Source organism: Lithobates pipiens, unplaced genomic scaffold, assembly GCF_037356315.1.
Source record: "Lithobates pipiens isolate NorthernLeopardFrog02 unplaced genomic scaffold, aLitPip1_a1.2 Scaffold_23, whole genome shotgun sequence".
NCBI classification, from domain to species: domain Eukaryota; kingdom Metazoa; phylum Chordata; class Amphibia; order Anura; family Ranidae; genus Lithobates; species Lithobates pipiens.
Window position 1 is genome coordinate 329,374,549 of NW_027507785.1, and position 22,611 is coordinate 329,397,159.

The 22,611-nt window shown below is 47.4% G+C and overlaps 1 protein-coding gene across 8 annotated transcripts in view; it reads left to right on the top strand.

Annotated features, from left to right (window-relative positions):
* ST3GAL3 (ST3 beta-galactoside alpha-2,3-sialyltransferase 3) overlaps positions 1-22,611 on the top strand; it is a 690,822-nt gene that overhangs the window by 72,897 nt on the left and 595,314 nt on the right. Inside the window, exon 1 of one of the 8 annotated variants that reach the window (XM_077450696.1) lies at positions 1,664-1,684. The exons of 6 other annotated variants lie outside the window; for them this stretch is intronic. The gene's annotated coding sequence lies outside the window, so the exon portion shown is untranslated. Of the gene's footprint in view, positions 1-1,663; positions 1,685-18,191; positions 18,214-22,611 lie in introns of those variants that run through there. One more of the 8 variants, XM_077450697.1, reaches the window with a different exon arrangement.

Consider the following 22,611-nt stretch of genomic DNA (forward strand, 5'->3'; position numbering starts at 1 on the left):
ATAGGTCAGGAGACCGACCCTCCACATTACTTCTCATAGGACAGGAGACCGACCCTCCACATTACTTCTTATAGGTCAGGAGACCGACCCTCCACATTACTTCTCATAGGTCAGGAGACCGACTCTCCACATTACTTCTCATAGGTCAGGAGACCGACCCTCAACATTACTTCTCATAGGTCAGGAGACCGACCCTCCACATTACTTCTCATAGGACCAGGAGACCGACCCTCCACATTACTTCTCATAGGTCAGGAGACCGACTCTCCACATTACTTCTCATAGGTCAGGAGACCGACCCTCAACATTACTTCTCATAGGTCAGGAGACCGACTCTCCACATTACTTCTCATAGGTCAGGAGACCGACCCTCCACATTACTTCTCATAGGTCAGGAGACCGACCCTCCACATTACTACTCATAGGTCAGGAGACCGACCCTCCACATTACTTCTCATAGGACCAGGAGACTGACCCACCACAGGATGGGCACTTCAGCTGATTTCCCGATCACCTGGCGTAAAGTCACCCTGGCCTCCTACGATGTGCGCATGCGCTATGGTGACATCACGCCAGCTGATCGGGAAATCGGCTGGAGTGCCCTTCCGTACTGCGCATTCGTGGGCACTTTTCAATGAAGGGTACTATTTGATAGAACACCGGATTTGTTTATATTTTTTTTACAATCCTTTTCCTGCTTGTCAGGCGTTTCTATTGAAGTCTACGGGGCCAAAAAAAGAAGCTCATGTAGTTTGAGCTTCAGGCTTTTTACTTCAGGCGAAAGAACGCTCACTTGTGAACAGGGGCTATTGAAATAATGGGATTTTGCTTGTTTGGCGTTTTGGAGTTTCAGAGCCGAGCATTTTACAAGTTGAAAAAACACTCAGGTGTGAACGGGGCCTCACATTTATTCTCCTGGGTGCCGATGAATTAGCAGTAGTTTTCTTCCAGCTGCCATTTGTAAAAGCCAGCCGATCAGGTGTATGTACTCTGGAAAATGCCCCCCTGCCTCATGTAACCATCTCCCCCCCCCTCCCCTTTCTCCCCGGAAATCACTGAGCAGTGCATGTGCAGCTCAGGGATCATTGTAAAGATGGCAGGCTGGCAGATATGAATCCTCCATTGCAGAAAATAATTATTATTATGTCTTTTCTATATTAAAAAGCCTCTCTGGTCGAACTTTTTGAAATGTTATTTTAAGTTGCACTTTAAGACATTGTAAATTTTATGTATATCACATAATCTGAAGTACAAAACGTGCATTGAAGCTGTGGGGAGAATCCACCTCTCTCTGCTCTCTCCTTCCATTCTCCTCTATGTGAAGATGAAGATATGGAGTGGGAATCAAGTCGTTTGTCTGCAGGCGGTGTTTTGTCCCGATCTCTCTTTCCTCCGGCACACGGCACTGTTGTGTTTGTCTTTCCTCTGGTTCTGGCACCCTTAGTATAGGAGAGTGGCTTCTGCAAACCCCTGGGGGGCATCTCTCTTTATTACCCTCTTTACACCCACAGAACAAATAACATCACATGCCACGTGACTGCAGCTTCCTGGGAGAGAGTGGAGATGGTGGCTAGAGAATAGGTGATATCCTGTAGGTTTGAGTCATCAGGCAAGAAGCTCTCATCTCTTCTCCTGAAGCCTGGAAGACCCCAGAACCCTTCCTGGAGCGTCCTCTTCCTCTCAGGTCTGTTCCCATGTCTGGCCTTGTGTGTCTATCATTCTGTACTGTGTGGATGTTGGGTGACTGCTGTATTGGGGTGAATATCCTGGCCTTTGACCTCTAACTAAGTTTCTTATCTGCCACTTAATGTTGCACCTGATCTGGGACTCTAATATGGCACCTGGTATTGCACCTGGTCTTGTTCCCTAATATGGGTCCTGATCTGATACCCTAGTATGGTACCTATTCTCATCACCTCCTCCCATATCCGCCTCCAGGACATTGCACCTGATCTGGTACCCTAATATTGCACCTGACCTTGTACCCTAATATGACATCTAATATTGCACCTGATCTGGTACCCTAACATGGTACCTGATATTGCACCTGATCTTGTTCCCTAATATGGCTCCTGATTTGATACCCTAGTATGGTGCCTAATCCAGCAACTCATATTTCACCTGATCTGGTACCCTAATATGGCACCTTATATTGCACTGTACCTGATCTGGTACCCCAATATGGCATCTAATATTGCACCTGATCTGGTATCCTAATAAGGCACCTGATATTGCTCTTGATCTGGTACCCTAATATGGCTCCTGATCTTTTACCCTAGTATGGTACATAATATAGCTCCTGATATTGCACCTGATCTGGTACTCTAATATGACACCTAATATTGCACCTGATCTGGTTCCCTACTACGCATGCGCGAGTCTCACTGTGCGTCTTTACTGGTCCCTGTTGTGTCCTGGGAAATGCTTGTTCCCCAGAACACAAAGGGGGGGGGGGATTTGGCATCTGTGGCTAGCTATTCCCGGAAGTGGGTGCAGATACCTGGATTATACAGTTATCTGCACCCCCCTCCCCCTGAAAGGTGCCAATTGTGGCACCGGAGGAGGGAGGGTTCCGATGAGCAGAAGTTCCGCTTTAGGGTGGAGGTCCGCTTTCATTGTGATCACAGGGGACGGGGGGGGGGGGACGGGTTTTGGGGGACAGGAGACTGAGGAAATGCTTCCTCCTGCCTGCTACAAAGTTACAATGTTGCAGTCTGATCACAGGGGGTGGGGTGACGGGTTTTGGGGGGGGGGGGGCAAAGCAGACTGAGGAAATGCTTCCTCTTGGCTGCAACCTGGGCAAAGTCTGGAGCTCTTTTTGGGCGGCTTTTTAATAATAAAGGGTGGAAGATTTCCTGGGAAATTTATATATATATATATATATATATATATATATATATATATATATATATATATATATATATATATATATATATATATATATATATATATATATATATATATATATATATATATATATATATATTGACCCATCATGCGGATGTGTGAGATTCCTGGGAGATTCAGCTCACTGCTGTGTTTGCAGACAGATCGCTATTTTATTATGCGGTGTGCGCGGTATTGTTAAAGATTAATGAAGGCACCTAAAATCTTCCCGTCCTTCTGTAATTGGGGTAATCCTGCACCAGGCCGGGCGTTAGTCATGTGACTGGGGATTACCCTGATTACAGGAAGCGCTGAGGTTTTAGTCTCTTTCATTAACATTTTATTATCGGCTGCAAATTTAAAATGAAAGTGCTTCTAAAGCCTCAAAAGGTATTTTGTAACTTAATACATTCTGTGCATTAAGATAATAAAAACTTCTGTGCTGGAACCCCCCAGCCCCCCCCCCCCCCCTTATTCTTACATGAGCCCGATTCGATCCAGCGAATGTTTCTGTGCCCGGAGTTCAGCTTTAATGATTTTTAATCTACATCTAGATTGGAGAGTGGCTCTTTTTTATATGTTTGGCTGGAGTTCTGCTTTAAGCCTTTGTGTCTGTAGATACTTCCGGGAATGGTTGTGATGGGAGGTTGGGCTATTATTTGGGATCCTCCGTATAGAGTTCTGCGCGGGATAATTATCATCCACAATCGCTGCCTATTGTTGGGTTCCACAAATGAATGGGAATGACCCGTACTTAAAATAATTAGCAGGGCGCGCGGCCATCGCCGGGGGGGGGGGGGGCGTTGTCTGAAGGCTGTCGCATAAATTTGTAATAATGTTGTTTTGTCCTCTATTAAAGATTCAGGAGGATTACCGAGCTTTGGTGGTAATTTGTTTATCAACAACGAGCGGCTTCAGTCGCACCAGATGCCACTTCCGTGCGGCGCGCAGCGCTCTGAAATGCGGGATGCAAGTCCTTCCGTGTCACCGCGGCTTTTATTCAGCCCAGCGATCAGCATTGCTCTGCATTTTGTACATCCCTCGGGTTGGGTATTCTGTCCTGCAGGCCAAACCAAGTGAATAGACGCATTAAGGAGACCCGGTCACCAGACCGTTCATTTCGCCTGCAATCTTCCCATAAGGTTATTGGGGTAATTCAGTAAATCTCTACTGACACTTTTCTGGCGCTACGGCCCTTTAAAATGGTCTGCACCTCCCGTTTTTTGATAATTTTACTGACACGTGCAGCAGATTCAGGTAGTTAGAAAAATGTGGGTAGATTATGGCGCTCCCTTCTATAAAAAAAACTCTATGTTGAGAGGGATCTATTATTTATAGAATGGCGAGATTGCTTTTATCAAAAACGTGAACAGTATCCTGTCCACCAAGAATAGAAAATGGAAGAATATAAAAAAATGTGAAATATAAATAAATGAATTAATCCTAGTTTTAAAAGTTGCTATTGAGGCAGTAAATTAAAAAAAAAGATTTCCAGCTGTTCATAGATAACCAAACTGGAAGTAGTAACTGTTAAGCCCCATACACACTATCAGTTTTTCTGCTTATTTTTTCCTTCAGATTTACCAAAACCATGTAGTAGAAGGGCCAGCCTGATTGCATACACATTGAAACTCCTAAAGTTTGACCTCCTATTATGTGGTTTTGGTAAATCTGAAGGAAAAAAATCAGCAGAAAAACTGATAGTGTGTGTGTGTGGGGCTTTAGTTTGCATACAGAGACAGGCAGAGTGCCTGTTTCTGAAAAGTCCTCTCTTTTCTCCTTTACTTCCATTTGTTTGGAACAACCTGTGTGCGTTAGTTGTGGTCATGTTCACTGCTCTATGCACTCTACAAGTCTGTAGTCTCTCACTATCTCCTGTACGATGTCTGCAGTCTCTAACCATCCCTTGTTTTATGTCTGCAGTCTGAATATTCACTGAATTTTATGTGTGTCCCAAGAAAGTTGTTATAGTAGTGATTTCTAGCAGTCCTATGTAATATGTCCCCAGTCTCCAAAAATTCCTATAGCAAGTTTAGTCTCTCACAGTCTACTGTTGCATGTCTGCAGTCTCTGACCATCTCTTGTATCATGTCTGCAGTCTCTGACCATCTCTTGTAGTGTGTCTGCAGTCTCTGACCATCTCTTGTATCATATCTGCAGTCTCTGACCATCTCTTGTAGTGTGTCTGCAGTCTCTGACCATCTCTTGTAGTGTGTCTGCAGTCTCTGACCATCTCCTGTACTATATCTGCAGTCTCTGACCATCTCCTGTACTATGTCTGCAGTCTCTGACCATCTCCTGTTGTGTGTCTGCAGTCTCTGACCATCTCCTGTAGTGTGTCTGCAGTCTCTGACCATCTCCTGTTGTGTGTCTGCAGTCTCTGACCATCTCCTGTTGTGTGTCTGCAGTCTCTGACCATCTTCTGTTGTGTGTCTGCAGTCTCTGACCATCTTCTGTTGTGTGTCTGCAGTCTCTGACCATCTCCTGTAGTGTGTCTGCAGTCTCTGACCATCTCCTGTTGTGTGTCTGCAGTCTCTGACCATCTCCTGTTGTGTGTCTGCAGTCTCTGACCATCTCCTGTTGTGTGTCTGCAGTCTCTGACCATCTCCTGTTGTGTGTCTGCAGTCTCTGACCATCTCCTGTTGTGTGTCTGCAGTCTCTGACCATCTCCTGTACTATGGCTGCAGTCTCTGACCATCTCCTGTAGTATGGCTGCAGTCTCTGACCATTTCCTGTAGTATGTCTGCAGTCTCTGACCATCTCCTGTACTACGTCTGCAGTCTCTGACCATCTCCTGTACTATATCTGCAGTCTCTGACCATCTCCTGTAGTATATCTGCAGTCTCTGACCATTTCCTGTACTATGTCTGCAGTCTCTGACCATCTCCTGTACTACGTCTGCAGTCTCTGACCATCTCCTGTAGTATATCTGCAGTCTCTGACCATTTCCTGTAGTATGTCTGCAGTCCCTGATCATCTCCTGTACTATATCTGCAGTCTCTGACCATCTCCTGTATTATGTCTGCAGTCTCTGACCATCTCCTGTAGTGTGTCTGCAGTCTCTGACCATCTCCTGTTGTGTGTCTGCAGTCTCTGACCATCTCCTGTACTATGTCTGCAGTCTCTGACCATCTCCTGTAGTATGTCTGCAGTCTCTGACCATCTCCTGTAGTATGTCTGCAGTCTCTGACCATCTCCTGTAGTATGTCTGCAGTCTCTGACCATCTCCTGTAGTGTGTCTGCAGTCTCTGACCATCTCCTGTTGTGTGTCTGCAGTCTCTGACCATCTCCTATATTATGTCTGCAGTCTCTGACCATCTCCTGTAGTATGTCTGCAGTCTCTGACCATCTCCTATATTATGTCTGCAGTCTCTGACCATCTCCTGTAGTATATCTGCAGTCTCTGACCATCTCCTGTTGTGTGTCTGCAGTCTCTGACCATCTCCTGTTGTGTGTCTGCAGTCTCTGACCATCTCCTGTACTATGTCTGCAGTCTCTGACCATCTCCTGTACTATGTCTGCAGTCTCTGACGATCTCCTGTACTATGTCTGCAGTCTCTGACCATTTCCTGTACTATGTCTGCAGTCTCTGACCATCTCCTGTAGTATGTCTGCAGTCTCTGACACTGAATATTCACTGAATTACCAAATCATTTTCAGATATTTTCAAATCTGAATATTCTCCCCCAGGAGAATTGACCACCTCTGGTTGGTTGGTTGCTGTAATAAAGCCGTATATGCAGGAATAGCTGTGTGTCGGCTCCTCCGCTCCTCATTAGTCGGCTCCCGTGTTTTGTATAATTGCTGGTTGTATACGGTACTCGTCTCCCTGACATGAATGTGCCGTCTGAGGTTCTTCTCTGTGATTCCCAGTCACAGGAACCTTTGAAGTGCTTAATGCCTAATGCATGAAAAATGGGGAGCCCGGCACGCAGTGAATGATCGCTCTGTGTTCGGCCGGATGCGGATAATTATAACGGAGCTTTGATCAGCCGAAGTCACATACAACTCCAGTCTAGGGAGAGAGACTGTGCGCTACACTGTAACATCCGGACCAACCGCGGATCACCTGCCATAGGGACATGTGCTGTATGTACTATTATCCATGGAGTGAGCGGAGGCCTCTCACAACTGCTTGTCCCAGAGACCGAAGATAAAAGAAACATTTCCGCTCTGTATTTATGCCTCGTTCACATGGGGGGGTACTATACCCTACACTCGTGGAGGGCCAGGTTTACCTGCACGGGGATGCACAAGTGTTCCATGCATCCTCATGCAGGCAGGTCCCTCCATGGACACAGCCGCTGCTCCTAATCAGACATCTGTGTAGGTGCGTGACCCCCCCCCCCAAAATCACACACTGTCTGAGTTGGGGGTCACACACACCTGCACTGATGTCAGATTGAGAGCAGCGGCTGTGTCCATGTAGGTTGTTGCATCCCAATTGGCATCAATGGGACCTGCCTGCATGAGGATGCATGGAACACTTGTGCGTCCCTGTGCAGGCAAACCTGGCCCTCCACGGGTGTACGGTATAGTACCCCTCCTATGGCCCCTTTCACACCGGGGCGCTTTGCAGGCGCTACAGCACTAAAAATAGCGCCTGCAAAGCGCCGTGAAACAGCCACTGCTGTCTCTCCAGTGTGAAAGCCCCGAGGGCTTTCACACTGGAGCGGTGCGCTTGCAGGATGGTCAAAAAAAGTCCTGCAAGCCGCATCTTTGGGGCGCTGTAGGAGCCGTGTATTAACCGCTCCTAAAGCGCCCCTTCCCATAGAAAACAATGGGGCAGCGCTGCAAAGTGCCGCTGCAGCAGCTCTTTGCGGGCAGTTTTAACCCTTTCTCGGCCGCTAGTGAGGGGGGGTAAAAGAGCCCCACTAGCGGCGGAATAGCAACGCAAAATTGATGGTAAAGCGCCACTAAAAATAGCGGCGCTTTACCGCCAAAGCACCGAACGCCACGGTGTGAAATTGGCTTAAAGAAGAGTGGACCAAAATCCCTCCTGAGATGTGTGGAAACCTCATCACCACCTACAAGAAACGTCTGACCTCTGTGATCACCAACAAGGGATTCTCCATCAACTACTACCGTATATACTCGAGTATAGGCCGACCCGAATATAAGCCGAGGCCCCCAATTTACCCCCAAAAAAACTGGCAAACTTATTGACTCGTGTATAAGCCGAGGGTGAGACATGCCTGTCCATCCCTGTGTGTGTGTCCGTCCATCCCTGTGTGTCCGTCCATCCCTGTGTGTCCGTCCATCCCTGTGTGTCCGTCCATCCCTGTGTGTCCGTCCATCCATCCCTGTGTGTGTGTGTGTCCATCCATCCATCCATCCCTGTGTGTGTGTGTCTCCATCCATCCATCCATCCATCCCTGTGTGTGTGTGTGTCTCCATCCATCCATCCATCCATCCCTGTGTGTGTCTCCATCCGTGTGTGTGTGTGTGTGTGTGTGTGTGTGTGTGTGTGTCCAGCCTACCTTTGTCCCGAGCCTCCGTCCCGTGCCTTGCCTCCTTGCCTCCGTCCCGTGCCGTGACTTGCCTCCTTGCATCCGTCCCGTGTCGTGCCGTGCCTTGCCGCCGCCGTCCCGTCCCGTCCCGTGCCGTGCCTTCCCTTGCCTCCGTCCCGTGCCCTCTTCGTCGGCGGCCATTGTAAAGTTCAAAAGCTGCGCCGCCGCCTTCGCCTGTGATAGGCGGAACACTGAATTTCCCAGCAGCCTGTGTTCCGCCTATCACAGACGTCGTATCATCCTCGTCCGTAGTACGAGGATGATACGATGTCCGTGATAGGCGGAACACAGGCTGCTGGGAAATTCAGTGTTCCGCCTATCACAGGCGAAGGCGGAGCCGGAGGCGCGGCTTTTGAATAGAATGGCCGCTGTCTGTCTGCTCGACACGCTGATCGAGCGGGCAGACAGCGATGACTCGAGTATAAGCCGAGGGGGGCACTTTCAGCCTCAAAAAAGAGGCTGAAAATCTCGGCTTATACTCGAGTATATACGGTAAGTCATGTTTTGCTTGGGGATCAAATACTTATTTTACTCACTGAACTGCAACTCCATTTATAACATTGTATTGTGTGTTTTTTTTTTTTTTTCTGGATTTTTGGTTGATATTCTGTCTCAATCATATAAAATACACCTATGATAGAAATGATAGACCCCTCATTTCTTTGTTAGCGGGCAAACCTACACAATCTGCATCAAATTAGGGCTGAAACAACTAATCGATTATGAAATTAATCGATTACTATTGTCCTCAATTAATCGGCCAGTAACATAATGGGGTTAAAAAATACCTAAAATGAGCCCTTTATAGTACAAAATGAATAATTGCTACTGTAAATATTACTCTCAGTGTTCTACGGTAAAAAAAAAAAATTGACCCCTTACAGTAGTGATTATCTGCTTTTTTTTTTTTTTTTCTACTATAAGGCCAGGTTCACGCTGCTGCGATGCGGGAACGCTGCGAATCTGCGACGGGTTCCCGCATCGCATGCCTCTCAGCGGCAGTTCACGCTGCCCTATGCGAACTGCTGGGAGTGTCAGTGAAAAGTTAATGACACCCCCAGATCAGTTCGCATATCGCAGTGCGATCTGCAAACTCGGACAGGAATCGGATCGCGTGGTGTGAACACCCAATGCGATCCGATTCTGCTGCGGACCAAAAAAAGGGTCCTGTGGTGAGTTTGGGTCGGATGCGATGCGAATTCAGCCATACTATCTGTATGGCTGAACTCGCATCGCTACAGAGATCGCATGTGATTTGCACTGCAGTGCGAATCACATCCGATCTCATCACTGCAGCAGTGTGAACCCGGCCTTAAAGAGGGAGTCCGCCGGGACTCCGCGTTTTTTTTTTTTTTTTTTTAAAGCCAGCAGCTACAAATACTGCAGCTGCTGACTTTTAAAATAGTGACACTTACCTGTCCAGCGCGCCCGCGATGTCGGCACCCGAAGCCGATCTCTCCATCGTCTCTTGGGTGCTGCCGCCGCCATCTTGGGTATGGGAATCAGGAAGTGGAGCCTTTCGGCTTCATTTCCCGGTTCCCTACTGCTCATGCGCGAGTCGCGCTGCGCAATAAGGATGGACCCCGCTGCCTCTGGGATCTGTGTGTTTCCCAGCAGGCAGCGGGGGACTTTCGGAAAGGGGCGTAATCTACGCCCCTTTCCGCAGATGGCTATCCCGGAAGTGGGTGCAGAATACCTGTACTGTACAGGTACCTGCACCCCCCTCCCCCCCTGAAAGGTGCCAATTGTGGCGCCGGAGGGGGGGGAGGATTCCAATGAGCGGAAGGTCCACTTTAGGGTGGACCTCCGCTTTAAGGGCTGATTTTAGTTTTTTTTTAACCCCATTATGTTACTGAACGTCTTGGTTCACATCTGTGCCCTTGTACACACGGGTCGGACATTCCGACAACCAAATCCATCGGATTTTGTCCGAGACTGGTGTTGCATACGCACGGTCGGACAAAGTTGTCGGAAAATCCGATCGCTCAGAACGTGATGACGTTATTTTGTTAGGACGGGACTACGTTCACGCTAGTAGCCAATATCTTTGGTCAGGGAATTTGATCTGAGCATGCGTGGCACTTTGTCCGATCGGAAATTCTCTACAAACGATCGGACAAAGTCCAATCGGATCATGTTGTCGGAAAATTTTATAGCCCAGCTCTAAAACTTTTTCGGTTGGATATTCCAACAGAAACAGTCCGATGGAGCCCACACACGGTCGGATTATCCGACAACGCGGTCCGATCGGACATTTTCCGTCTGAAAGTTCGACCGCGTGTACAAGGGCTAAGAGGAATTGGTGCTTTTTGCAGAAATGCACTACAGTTCATTTCCATGGTTTCCTATGGGACACGTTCACATCAGAAAGGGTCGGGGACTTTTAACGCAAAATGGTGTTTTATTGGTTCAATACACTTCAATGGAGAAGCTGCAGAAAAGCATGTTATGCGTTTTTTTGCAGCAATTTGTGTTTTTTTTTTAATCTGCCCAAAAAAAATGCAAATTGCAGTAAAATCACGTGCGCAAAAATCAAAACGCACAGCAAAAAGCACTGCAGAAACAGATCAAAAGCAAACTGCATAGGTGTGCACCGAGCCTTGTGCTGACCACACCGATCAATTTTCAGGTGAGAATATTCAGACGAAAAATCTTTGTACATTTGCTGAATGAAAGAATTTTGATTGAAATTTTCACTTGTTTTTATCATTCTGTTATTAACCACTTTCAGACTGGGACCATTTTGCTGGCCAAAGACCAGACCACTTTTTGCGATTCGGCACTGCGTCGCTTTAACTGACAATTGCGCGGTCGTGCGACGTGGCTCCCAAACAAAATTGACGTCCTTTTTTTCCCCCACAAATAGAGCTTTCTTTTGGTGGTATTTGATCACCCCTGCGGTTTTTATTTTTTGCGCTATAAACAAAAATAGAGCGACAATTTTGAAAAAAACGCATTATTTTTTACTTTTTGTTATAATAAATATCCCCCAAAAATATATAAAAAAACATTTTTTTCCCTCAGTTTAGGCCGATACGTATTCTTCTACATATTTTTGGTAAAAAAAAATCGCAATAAGCGATTATTGATTGGTTTGCGCAAAAGTTATAGCGTTTACAAAATAGGGGATAGTTTTATAGCATTTTTATTAATAATTTTTTATTATTTTTTTTTTTACTAGTAATGGCGGCGATCAGCGATTTTTTTATTGTGACTGCGACATTGCGGCGGACACATCGGACATTTTTGACACATTTTTGGGACCATTGTCATTTATACAGTAATCACTGCTATATAAATGCAGTGATTCCTGTGTAAATGACACTGGCAGTGAAGGGGTTAACCAGTGGGTGGCAGTGTAGGGGTTAAGTGTTCCTAGGGATGTGTTACTAACTGTGGGGGGGGTTGGGCTTTCATTTAGTGTACACTGATCTCTGCTCCAATCACATGGAGCAGAGATCAGCGTCACTAGTTGCTAGGCAGAATGGAAAAATGTTGTTTACAAGGCATTTCCTCCATTCGGCCGCTCCGTGAGACGATCGCGGGGATGCCCGCGGCGATCGAGTCCGCGGGTCCCGCGACCGGACTCACGGGGGTCCCGACCAGCGCGGGAGCGCGCCGCCGGCGGCGCGCTCCCGATGGCAGGGCGGCATTGAATATTGGACGTACCTGTACGCCAATATGCCTGACCGTGCCATTCTGTCGACGTACATCGTCGTGCGCTGGTCGGGAAGTGGTTAAAGTGGTTGTAAACCCTTACAAACCACTTTGACCTCCAGGTAAGCCTAGATTAAGGCTTACCTGTAGGTCCAAGAAATATCTCCTAAACTCACACGGTTTAGGAGATATTTACCTGAAGACAGCCACCGCTGTCTACGGCGCTCCGTAGACAGCGGCGCACAGGCGTACTGGGTAAGCCGCGCGGGAGTGACGTCATCGCTGCTCCGGCGAATGACAGCGGCGGAGCAGCGAGACCCACCAAGAAGATGGACGCTCGGAACTATAGGGGACAGCGGTGACTTCACTGGCTCCTGTGTCAGGTAAGTGACACATAATGGGCTACTATTCGATGCGATGCGATGCGATGCATAGTAGTCCATTATGCTTTACCTTTGCAGGGAATCAAAGAGGAAGTAACACCCATAAGGGGTTTACTTCCTCTTTAAAATGAATGTAATTTCTGAAAGTAAACCACATCCACTGTCTGAAAATTCCTTTGACTAAGAAGTTTTCTATTTCCAAATTTTCCCATCACTGTGGTTGAAAATGAACGTCAATTTGACCCACTTTTTTTTTTTTTTTTAAAGGTTATTAACTGATTAATCGAAACAATAATCGGCCAACTAATCGATTATGAAAATAATGGTTGGTTGCAGCCGTACATCAAATCATTATTTTCCCCGCTGTATCTCCTTATCTCTCAACTGTTAGCTTTTATATTGCCTGTATGTATTTCCTAACACCACACTGGCATTATTGCTAATCACACTTTTGTACCTTTCTTTCTTTTTGTTGTTTCTGCCATTTGTTTTAAATTAAAGATTTAGTAAGGGCCGGTTCACACGGCGCGGCGAGGCGTCTCCGACTTACCTCGCCGCGACCTGCGGGGAGCTCAGCGGCGACTTGCAGAGGACTTCTGTATAGAAGTCAATGCAAGTCGCCCCCGAAGTCGCCCCGAAGTAGTACAGGAACCTTTTTTCTGAGTCGGAGCGACTCGAGTCGCTCCTCTCAGAACGGTTCCGTAGTACAGAATGGGGGCGACTTGCGGGAGCGAGGCGAGTCGTGTCGCCTCGCCTCGTCTCGCTGTGTGAACCGGCCCTAAAGTGAAGTAAAAACAACAAAAAAATAAAATATTCCAGCGTTATCCAGACGGGGCACGACATAAACCCGCTGCCTTCTCTTCAGCACTGCTTCTCCCCCGAGGTTACTGTGAGCTGCACTGTACATATTTACCATAAGGTTAGCGTAATTTACCTTTTTTATTTTATATGTACATTGGCAACCAGTAAAATAACGTTAGTCCCGGGGGGGGGTTTATGAGAGGCCAGTGGGTGACCCAACCTACACTACACCTTTTATGTAAATAAGACGTCAGTCGCAGTAAAGGATTGTAGGATGCCATAAAGGATCCAGGATAAACCATAAACCCCCCCCCCCCCCCCCCTCCTATCACCTATGCTGACTGCCATGTGTAAGAAAGATGTATATACTTACCTATTCTCAGCCTGTTCCGGTCCAGTCACGTGATCGGACTCCCCTGTGGCAGCTGCTGGGGGGAGAGGAGGAAGTGCTGGCAGCAGATGTGCGTTAGGAGCCTATGGGTGACATCACCTGCTCCCAGGCATTGCCAGACCTTGTGGAGCGCTCTCCTCTCCCCTGTGGGACTTGTAGTTTATTCATTCACAGCCTCCTGTGTATGAATAATTCAGCTGTGCTGGTGGAGCCCTGAACATTCAAAATGAATGTGACAGTGGGTTCAGGGAGAGGATAACCCCCAACCTGCTGTCACAGAGAAGGGGAGCTCTGGTGATGGGAGGGGGGCACATAGGAACATGCTACACGTGACATCCTAAATATCGCCATGTACCATAAAGACATGGATGAGTGAATTTGGGGGGGGGGGAGAAACTTGACTGGCCTGCACAGGAGTCCTGACCCCAATCCGATAGAACACTGAATGAATTAGAGCGGAGACTGCGAGCCAGTCCTTCTCATCCTACATCAGTGCCTGAACTCACAAATGCAATTCTGGAAGAATGGTCAAACATTCCCATAGACACCCTCCTAAACCTTGTGGGCGGCCTTCCCAGAAGAGGTGAAGCTGTTATAGCTGCAAAGGGCGGAGCCAACTCAATATTGAACCCTACGGACTAAGACTGGGAGGCCATTAAAGTTCGTGTGTGTGTGTGTGTGTGTGTGTGTGTGTGTGTGTGTGTGTGTATATATAAAGGCAGGCGTCCCAATACTTTTGGTAATTGTGTGTATATACACACACACTGCGGAAAATAATTTGATCTCCTGCGGTAAGTTTGCCCACTTACATAGAAATGAAGGGTCTATAATTTTTATCACAGGTCTATTTTATATGATAGAGACAGAATATCAACCAAAAATCCAGAAAAAAAAACACATGATACAAAATGTTATAAATGGAGTTGCAGTTCGGTGAGTAAAATAAGTATTTGATCCCCAAGCAAAACATGACTTAGTAGTTGGTGGAGAAACCCTTGTTGGCGATCACAGAGGTCAGACGTTTCTTGTAGGTGGTGATCAGGTTGGCCGTCACTTGGAAACTCAAAGCTTCAGCTCCCACCATAAATTTTCTATAGGATTAAGGTCTGGAGACTGGCTAGGCCACTTCATGACCTTAATGTGCGTCTTCTTGAGCCTCTCCTGTGTAGCTCGGTGGTTAATTTTAATATTTGGATGGCCTGCAGTGGAGCTACACATTTAACTACTTAAAGAGGAAGTAAACCCTGATGAGTTTACTTCCTCTTTCATTCCCTGCAAAGGTAAAGCATAATGGACTACTATGCATCACATCGCATCGCATCGCATAGTAGCCCATTATGTGTCACTTACCTGACACAGGAGCCAGCGAAGTCACCGCTGTCCCCTGTAGTCCGCCGAATCCATCTTGTTGGTGAGGTCTCGCAGTTCCGCAGCTGTCATTCGGTGAAGCCGCGATGACGTCACTCCCGTGCATGCGCACTGGAGCCGACACGCGCGGCAGCTCCGTCGCTGAGAATGCCGCGCTCAGTGCGCCTGCGCGCCGCTGTCTACGGCGCATGCGCCGTAGACAGCGGTGCCTGTTTTTGGGCAAATATCTCCTAAACCATATAGGTTTAGGAGATATTGCTTGGACCTACAGGTAAGCCTTAATCTAGGCTTACCTGTAGGTCAAAGTGGTTTGTAAGGGTTTACAACCACTTTAAGGACCGCCTCCTGTATATATATACGTCAGCACTTTGAAAAGGGATATCGCGGTAACGGCAGCAGCTGCTGCCACAACAGAGATATCCCTCTTTACAGGAGGCGGTCATGTTTACGATAATGTTGGTCTCCGCGGCGGGTTCGCAGTGAGATCACCATTATTGGCGGCAGTAGCGGTGCCACCCTCCCTCCTGACGCTCTCCCACACCCTCCGCCGCTTACCGGAGCCGTCGGTAGCAGCGGAGGCGATCGGGTCCTTTTTCTATGCTGAGTATAGAGATGAGTGCGGCTAAGACGGACCCCCCACTCGTCTCTATACCATAGGAGGGCGGAAGTGACGTCAAAACTTCACTTCCGCCCATACCTCTTAAAGGAACATTTTTTCAATGTAATTTTTTCAAATGAAATATTATTTTTATTTTTTTATATTGCATTTAAGTCCAAATATGAGATATGAAGACTTTTTGCCCCCCCGCCCGATCTCATATTTAAGAGGCCCTGCCATGCTTTTTTCTATTACAAGGGATGTTTACATTCCTTGTAATAGGAATCAAAGTAATCCAGTGTAAAAATAAATAAAATCAAGTAAAATAAATAAGAAATATTTTTAATTTTTTTTAAAAACACCCCGTGCCGACGAGCTGGCGCGCAGAAGCGAGCGCATACGTGAGCAGCGCCCGCATATGAAACCGGTAGTCAAACCACACATGCGAGGTATCGCCGCGATCGGTAGAGTGAGAGCAATAATTCTCACCCCAGACCTCCTCTATAACGCAAAACATGCAACCTGTAGAATTTTTTAAATGTCACCTATGGAGATTTTTAAGGGTAAAAGTTTGTCACCATTCCACGAGCGGGCGCAATTTTGAAGCGTGACATGTCCGGTATCAATTTACTCGGCGTAACATTTATCTTTCACAATATAAAAAAAAATTGGGCTAATTTTACTGTTGTCTTATTTTTTTTATCCCAAAAAATTGCGCTTGTAAGACCTCTGCGCAAATACGTTGTGAAAAAATGTATTGCAACGGCCGCCATTTTATTTTCTAGGGTGTTAGAAAAAAAACAATATATAATGTTTGGGGGTAATTTTCTAGCAAAAAAAAAAAAAAACAGTTTTAAACTTGTAAACACCAAGTCTGAAAAAGAGGCCTGGTCCTTAAAGTGGTATAAACATTGTAACAATTTGTCAATGGAAAAGACTTTGTGTGTAAGTGAAAAAAGTTTAACCGTTTCCCGACCGCCTCACGCAGATATATTGCGGCAGATTAACGTACCTGTACGTTGCCCTTTAAGAGGCGGCTCGCAGGCGTGCGTGAGCTCCGTGAGCGTGATTGCGGGTCCCGCGGACTCGATGTCCACGGGGATACCAGAAATCGTCTCACGGAGCGGAAGAACGGGGAAATGCTGACGTAAACAAGCGTCTCCCCGTTCTGCCTAATGACACTGACACTGATCACCGCTCCCTGTAATCGGGAGTGGTGATCAGTGTCGTGTCACACACAGCCCCTCCCCACAGTTAGAATCACTCTATAGGACACGCTTAACCCCTACAGCGCCACCTAGTGGTTAACCCCTTCACGGACAGTCACATTTACACAGTAATCAATGCATTTTTAATTGCACTGATCGCTGTATAAATGTGAATGGTCCCAAAATTGCGCCAAAAGTGTTCGATGTGTCCACCATAATGTCGCGGCCCTGATAAAAATCACTGATCGCCGCCATTACTAGCAAAAAAAAAAATTGATAATAAAACTATCCCCTATTTTGTAGACGCTATAACTTTTGCACAAACCAATCAAAAAATGCTTATTGCTATTTTTTTTTATTTTTATTTTTTTACCAAAAATATGTAGAAGAATACCTATCGGCCTAAACTGTAGAAAAAAAATGTTTTTTTTATATTTTTTGGGGGATATTTATTATAGCAAAAAGTAAAAAAAAAAGTGACAATTTTGAAAAAAAAAAATTCATTTTTTTTTTGTTTATAGCGCAAAAAATAAAAACCGCAGAGGTGATCAAATACCGGCAAAAGAAAGCTCTATTTGTGTGGAAAAAAGGATATCAATTTTGTTTGACCGCGCAATTGTCAGTTAAATCGACGCAGTGCCGAATCGCAAAAAATGCTCTGGTCCCGGGGCTTAAGTGGTTAAACACTAAACCTTTTTCTGACCTTTGTTGTTTCCAAGTTAAAATCTTTTATTTTTATTTTTATTTTTTTTAGAAAATTACTGGAACCCCCAAACATTACATATATTTTTAGTAGACGCTCTAGAGCATAAAATGGTGGTTGTTGCAATATTTTTTATGTCACGCTGTATTTGCGCAGCGGACCTTCAAATGCAATTTTTTGGGAAAAAATTACTTTAATAAATAAAAAATAAAAAAATAAAAGTTAGCCCAATTTTTTTGTATGATGTGAAAGATTTTAATGTTGGGAGAATCGTGATCTTTTTACTCTAAGTCAAAAAAAAAATGCAATGCTCATTTTGGCCAGAATGGTGCCGCTCTACCCTGCAGGATAAACCCCTGTAGTTTGAGAAGAATAAACATGCGTGTCTGGCCTGCTGTGTGTACACTGTGCTGGAGCCGGTCCCGGCAGATGGGCTACAAGGAGGAAGTCTTCCTCTTCCTCTGACCGCACGTCGGCTCCTCTTCTATCAGAACGTTCCCAGTCACAGACCACATGTGCCGCTGAGTGCAGGACATCTACAGGACGTCAGACGTGTGAGAGCGGCAGATCCCGGGGGGAACTCTGCCCAGGATGTGGTGACAGCAAGGCGCAAAGTCCCATCGGACAGGATGAAGAGCGCTCAGATGATCGGCATGCTGAGACGTCGGGTTTGAAGCTGCAGATTGCTGGGACCTTTCCTGCACAGAGGTGAGATCTATCGTTTCCAGCGGTCCCAGTATATGAAGCTGCAAGGGCTCGTTTACATTCGCAGCAAGACACTGCCTCCCCTCTGAAAAGAGATCTACGCTGGATCACTTTTCAGAGGTTGGCTGACAGACGGCTGGAAGGCAGTATATCACCTCTGCAGCACCTGTTTTATCTTTTCAAAGCCTGCAGCACTACGCCGCGACCAAGTGCACCACTGACAGTTAGATTTGAATCTTGAATCGAGTTGAGAGGTCAAATCGATTAAAATTTTCAGCAAATCGATTTTTTTTTAGATTTTACAATAAAAAAAATGTGTGTATATATATATATATATATATATATATATATATATATATATATATATATATATATATATATAAAATAATAATTTTTTTTTTGGGGGGGGGGTTATTTTATTATAGCAAAAAGTAAAAAATTATGGGGTTTTTTTTTTTCAAAAATTGTCGTTCTTTTTTTGTAAAATTTTTTTGTTTTATATTTATATATATATATATATATATATATATATATATATATATATATATATATATATATATATATATATATATATATATATATATATATATATATAATTATTTTTTTTTTTTTTTTTTTTTTTTGGGGGGGATATTTTATTATAGCAAAAAGTAAAAAATAATGCGTTTTTTTTTTTTTTTTAAATTGTCGTTCTTTTTTTGTTTATAGCGCAAAAAATAAAAACCGCAGAGGGGGTCAAATACCACCAAAAGAAAGATCTATTTGTGTGGAAATAAAAGGACGTCAATTTTGTTTGGGAGCCACGTCGCACGACCGCGCAATTGTCAGTTAAAGCGACGCGGTGCTGAATCGCAAAAAGTGGTCTGGTCTTAAGCCAGCAAAATGGTCCGAAATTCGTTAAAAAAAAAAAAAAAAATCTAACCAGAAAAATTAGCCCATTTTTTTTTTTTTGTATAATGTGAAAGATTTTACGTTGTGAGAATCGTGATCTTTTTACTCTAAGCAAAAAAAAAAAAATCGTGATTCTCATTTTGGGCAGAATCGTGCAGGTCTATCATATATGTACAATAAGGGCTACTGTTGGAGAAAGGGCAGTAAAATCGCAGCTCAACCACCCTTTAAAAAAAAAAAAGAAAAAACCTCCAGGTCGTTTATATGAACCCTTGAGGGCGGAGCTGCCTCCAGATGAGCCTGAAATAGTTTAGAGATCGGGACCGCACTCGCCATGGCGGGGGGGGGGGGGGGGTGTTATCATTTTTGGCATGGCTGCAAATAATCCCTTCACTTTCCGCAGCGTGTGTACAACCCCCTCTGCCTACTGTTTGGTTTGGGGGGGGGGGGGGGGGTGAGTCAGGGACCCATAAAACTGCAGCCCCTGGCCGTAAGTGTGAACAAGTGAACAACTCCTCACCCTATAGGGGAAGTTCCGATTTATGACCTCCTCCTCCTCCTCCTCTAGTGGGTACCTAGTTTTGGTAGGTACCCATTCCCACGTCCGGCCGGATTGCCTAGGCCACATGTGTCAAACACAAGGCCCGCAGGCCAAATGCGACCTGCCACGCCATATCATGTGGCCCTTGCACTTATCCTAGACCTCCTCTGATCCTCCTCCAGACCCTGCACTTTATACTTCTCTGTTCCGCCCCCAGCTTCTTCCTGGCAGCAGCACAAGGTGAAGAGGGTGCACTGTGATGTAAGGGAGGGTGGGACCCTTGACATCTGGTGATGGGGGGGGGGGGGGTGCACTGTGATGTAAGGGAGGGTGGGGGGGGCTCTTGACATCTGGTGATGGGGGGGGGGGGGTGCACTGTAATGTAAGGGAGGGTGGGGGGCTCTTGACATCTGGTGATGGGGGGGGGCTCTTGAAATCTGGTGATGGGGGGGGTGCACTGTGATGTAAGGGAGGGTGGGGGGGGACTCTTGAAATCTGGTGATGGGGGGGGGGGGTGCACTGTGATGTAAGGGAGGGTGGGGGGGGACTCTTGACATCTGGTGATGGGGGGGGGGGTGCACTGTGATGTAAGGGAGGGTGGGGGGGGCTCGACATCTGGTGATGGGGGGGGTGGGGGGACTCTTGACATCTGGTGATGGGGGGGTGCACTGTGATGTAAGGGAGGGTGGGGGGGGCTCGACATCTGGTATTGGGGGGGGGGTGCACTGTGATGTAAGGGAGGGTGGGGGGGGGACTCTTGACATCTGGTGATGGGGAGGGTGCACTGTGATGTAAGGGAGGGTGGGGGGGGGGCTCGACATCTGGTGTTGGGGGTGGGGGGTGCACTGTGATGTAAGGGAGGGTGGGGGGGGCTCGACATCTGGTGTTGGGGGGGGGGGCACTGTGATGTAAGGGAGGGTGGATGGGGGCTCTTGACATCTGGTGATGGGGGGGTGCTCTGTGATGTAAGGGAGGGTGGGGGGGGGGGACTCTTGACATCTGGTGATGGGGGGGGTGGGGGGGGGCTCGACATCTGGTGATGGGGGGGTGGGTGGGGGGACTCTTGACATCTGATGATGGGGGGTGCACTGTAATGTAAGGGAGGGTGGATGGGGGGCTCTTGACATCTGGTGATGGGGGGGGGGGGTGCACTGTGATGTAAGGGAGGGTGGATGGGGGGCTCGACATCTGGTGATGGGGGGGGGTGCACTGTGATGTAAGGGAGGGTGGGGGGGGGGCTCTTGACATCTGGTGTTGGGGGTGGGGGGTGCACTGTGATGTAAGGAATGGTGGATGGGGGGCTCTTGACATCTGGTGATGGGGGGGTGCACTGTGATGTAAGGGAGGGTGGGGGGGCTCTTGACATCTGGTGTTGGGGGTGGGGGGTGCACTGTGATGTAAGGGAGGGTGGATGGGGGGCTCTTGACATCTGGTGATGGGGGGGGGGGTGCACTGTGATGTAAGGGAGGGTGGGGGGGGCTCGACATCTGGTGTTGGGGGTGCACTGTGATGTAAGGGAGGGTGGATGGGGGGCTCGACATCTGGTGTTGGGGGTGGGGGGTGCACTGTGATGTAAGGGAGGGTGGATGGGGGGCTCTTGACATCTGGTGATGGGGGGGGGTGCACTGTGATGTAAGGGAGGGTGGGGGGGGCTCGACATCTGGTGTTGGGGGTGCACTGTGATGTAAGGGAGGGTGGATGGGGGGCTCGACATCTGGTGTTGGGGGTGGGGGGTGCACTGTGATGTAAGGGAGGGTGGATGGGGGGCTCTTGACATCTGGTGATGGTGGGGGGGGGGTGCACTGTGATGTAAGGGAGGGTGGGGGGGGCTCGACATCTGGTGTTGGGGGTGCACTGTGATGTAAGGGAGGGTGGATGGGGGGCTCTTGACATCTGGTGATGGGGGGGGGGGTGCACTGTGATGTAAGGGAGGGTGGATGGGGGGCTCTTGACATCTGGTGATGGTGGGGGGGGGGTGCTCTGGAAATCTAATCTTTAGGTACATCTGGCCCTTTGAAGGCAACAACTATAATGCTGATGAGGCCCACAATGAAATTGAGTCTGACACCCCTTGCCTAGGTGATGCCACCAAAAGTTTGCCCACCCCCCTCTGCCCGCAACCTCTTGGGAGATGTCACCGGTCCCATGAGGCTACGGGACCATTCAAACAGTTCAGCGTTCTGCTCACGCATGCGCAGTGGTAAACCGGCTATGAAACTGCTGGCTACTACTAACCTGTGTAGTGCAAGGGAGGGCCTGCCTGATTTAATGCTAATTGAATCGATTGTTTGGTTATATCCTCCGCTTTGAACGTAATTCCTCTCGGCTCATTTCGTTTTTCAGTTGAGGGTTGTCGGGCGGAAGGCGCTCAGCAGAGGGAATTTTGTCCGGTTCCTGAGCTCACCAGATAGTACAGAGCGGGGGGGGGGGGGGGGGGGTCTCCAATCTATGGCTTGGGGGCTCCATCCGGCCGACAGCTATTGTCAGTGGCGTAGACTCTGTGCACAGACTGAGGAATCAGATCAGTTGGTCTCCATTATTGATGAAACTCTGATACATTAAGTATTGGGACGCCTGCCTTTACACACGCATGAACTTTAATGGCGTCTTAGCCCGGAAGGTTCAATATTGAGTTGGCTCCGCCCTTTGCGGCTATAACAGCTTCAACTCTTCTGGGAAGGCCGTCCACAAGGTTTAGGAGTGTGTCTATGGGAATGTTTGACCGTTCTTCCAGAAGGGCATTTGTGAGGTCAGGCACTGATGTTGGATGAGAAGGCCTGGCTCGCAGTCTCCGCTCTAATTCATCCCAAAGGATGGAGGACCCGGAGAGAGCAAAGAGCACACGTGGGAGCCGGGGGAGGACCCAGGAAGCTGGAGGAGGACACAGGGAGCGGTGGGGGGAGGTACGCGCACCGATCTCCCTGTATAGCTTCCAATAAAGCATCTGACAGTTGCGGGAGGGAGAGGAA